A 3,030-nucleotide genomic window follows, 5' to 3' on the forward strand; every position below is an offset into this window, starting at 1 on the left:
ACCAGCCCCCCCAGAGCCATTAAACCACCCACAAATGCTGCCCCCACACCCCCACGCACCCCCAAATGCCTCCAAAGCCTGCCGCAACATGGTCACTGACTCCAGACCTTGCCCCTAAACTCTGTCCCAAAGTCCCAAACAGCCCTACAACCACTGCCAGAGCCAGTGCCCGCAGCAGTGAGGTGTTCTAAGAAATGTGGGCGGTGATGTGTGTCTCCCTCTGGACTCAGTGCCACTTTAGAGAAAAGGGAATTTACAGGACTTCTTGGTGCAGAATGTTGACGGGTGGGTGCACAGGTGACGGGCTGATTTTTCTCCCTTTTTCTCTGAGCTGCCTCTCAGAACCCTCTGTATGTGCAAGATGTGACTGATGTGGGATAATCGTGCTGTGCGCAATGCTTCAGGAGAACATGAACATAAAATTGCAGGCTAATGAATAACCTAAAAAAATACAAGGCTCGGGAAAAGCCTAAGAGAACGCTGGCGGGCTCTGGGAAGCCCCAGGGATGCTGCAGAAAAGAGCGTGGCTCTTAGGCACCTCCTCAGAGCAGGAGAAATGTCTTYCTGCAGCCCATAGGACAACGGGTGCTATTAATGACCACCTTGAATTCCTGAAAGCATTGTGAAAGCCGAAGGGACTGGGGAGGATGCGTAGCAGGTCAGGGACTACGTGTAAAGGTTCAGCAAGCAACAATGCCCTCTTAAGACAGAAACAGTTTAGTCTTAATAGGTGAACGTAGCTTTGAGTAATGGGAAGAGAAGCGCTTCTGTCAATGCCCCGGAAAGCCTTGGAGAAGCGGTCCAAAGATCTGCTACCCTCACGGCCTCATCAGTCTTTTTGGTTTGTTTGGCAGGGTAGTCCACCGAAGGGGGGACGTCTTGAAGAGAAGCAGCTCGACCTAGCGATGCAGTTGTTGATTTTGGTCATCGCCTGTGAGGGCAGCATCCGAGCGTCAGAGGAATCTAGGAGCTGTATCGAAAAGGTAATAGGTTTGAAAGAGAGACAGACAAATCGAGCGCTATCGTTCTTCCACGTAGTTAAAGAGCGAGAGACTTGTCGGTTAAGCATGTGYGTACAAGGGTTTCGGAAAGGATACCGAACAGTAGCAATAATACTGAAGCAGAACAAAAATGAGGTTTCACGGAAGATGGTGTAGCTAAGTATTAGGTGATGTGCCTGCCTGCCTAATAACCTAGCCCGAATTGCCGTATGTAGTGTTTCCAAACAGTTTACCCTGTAACGTATGATGCAAAGAAAGAGGTGTATTAAGACCTTTCCTTTAAGGGAAAGAAGAAAAAAGAAAGAAGGGGAGGGGGAAACATGGGAAAGAGAAAAAGAACGTGCATAAGTCGAAGTGTTTTGTTGGAAGCGAAATGCAATTTTCTCTCTTTGTTACAGAGGTGGAACCAACGATAGCAAAYGCTGACAAAGAGCAAAGCCGGACGAGCAGTTTTTTGCAATTAGTTCCTAAGGGGCGGGCTGAAACGAGGAAGCAGAAATGCAGCAGCGGACCCTCGATCTCCCCAGAAGCTGCGACAGTAGGAGGTGTTCTGGCCTGGGTAACTAAGGTAACTCTTGATGCTGAATGTTAGTTATTTCGGCCTCCCAGAGGCAGCGCTGAGGACTAAGCAACCCATTGCTACCCTGCGGCTATTGTTAACCGTAGCTGCCTTAGTTTTGCTTTGGTTGTTTGTATTTTGTTTTGTTATCGTACATGCGTATGTAGAAAAGGAAAGATACGATATGTAGTTTTTAGATTCATTGCTGTGGCTGAAGTTGAAGAGACCAGAAAAACGTAGCAAGCCGAAGTAATAAAATCAAATGGAACCAAGCGAGAGCTGTCTCCGTCTTGCCCCAAAAGGGAAAGCCCGTTCTTCCCGGCGAGGAAGGTTCGCCGTTAATAGCGATCGGAATAATAGATGACCAACATCTAATGGAAGGTCTGTACGCGTTACAAAAAGGATGCTGCGTACATACGTTTCTGTGCATGTGACTGTGTGTGTCTGTGAAGCATCATGCTTTAAGAGCTACAAGACAGCAAATTACTATCTTAGGGGAATGGTGGTCAGGTGGCCAGAGAGAGAGGGAGAGGGAAGTGTGCGAATTGTAAAATTAAGAGATGGCTTTCAGGAAGGCTCAGTTAGTGCAACCCCAGGTTAATTGCCTGGCAATGGTATTTGGGGCARCAGGAAGACAGCAGCTAGAAGAAAAGTTAAAGCCTTGTGGAATTAAGACTCCTTCTTGTCAGTTCTAGCTCAGAGCAATTTTAGGAGGATTTAATCTCCTCCAGCAGCGTTAACCTAGCTTTGCCGGTATCAGCGCACCATGATGGAAATGACTGGAAAGGAGTCAGGAAYGGAACTGGAACAAGGAACGTGACACTGCTTTCACTGGACTGGAAGAAGCAGCTAAGATCTGCTGCCCTCAAATCCCCAGGACAAGGCAAGCCTTTTTGAGTAAAGCTTTCCACATCTGCTGACTCCGTGGGGGCAGCACTGTTAGAAAACAGCAGTAAGGGAAAGTGGGTGCCAGTAGCATCATCCTTACATCCCCTTTGGGGCCAGAACAAAAATTCTCCCGCTGTGAGAAAGACTGTTTAGCAGCCATCTGGGCTGTAACAGTCTTTGAGACTTTTGCCTTTGAGAGCGCAGAGGCAATCCCATCTGCTCGATTCCCTCTGTAGTAGCTAATGTCAGGGAAGCGAATAGACAGCAGAGTATCATCTAGCCAAGTGGCACAGCGGGCACTAATCTTAACGAGCGGGGTGGGGTGGAGGGGGTTTACTGTGCAAGTGTTACAAGAAGTGGATCTTCTTGTGTGTGTCTGAAGTGACAGAGCATGGTTGTGCCAGAAATGTGGACACAGGAGGTTTCTGAAAGATTAATCTCTAGCGGCTACTTAGTCGAACTTCCCTTTCACAGCCAGCCCGACTGTCGTCATAGCTTCCAAAACAGGGGGTTGGGGGAAGCGGTATTTGTGGCCTGCGTATTCTCATTTACCTTGCTTGTGTGTGTATTAGCTCCGCTTCT

At 48.3% G+C, this 3,030-nt stretch overlaps 1 long non-coding RNA gene across 1 annotated transcript; it reads left to right on the forward strand.

Moving 5' to 3' along the window:
• The first annotated feature begins 893 nt into the window (after positions 1-893).
• On the forward strand, positions 894-2,439 carry LOC112977574. Its single transcript, XR_003257555.1, has 3 exons — positions 894-983; positions 1,400-1,569; positions 2,250-2,439. It is a non-coding gene; the product is annotated as an uncharacterized LOC112977574 (long non-coding RNA).
• Positions 2,440-3,030: the final 591 nt, after the last annotated feature.

Source organism: Apteryx rowi, unplaced genomic scaffold, assembly GCF_003343035.1.
Source record: "Apteryx rowi isolate R43461 unplaced genomic scaffold, aptRow1 scaffold_847, whole genome shotgun sequence".
NCBI classification, from domain to species: domain Eukaryota; kingdom Metazoa; phylum Chordata; class Aves; order Apterygiformes; family Apterygidae; genus Apteryx; species Apteryx rowi.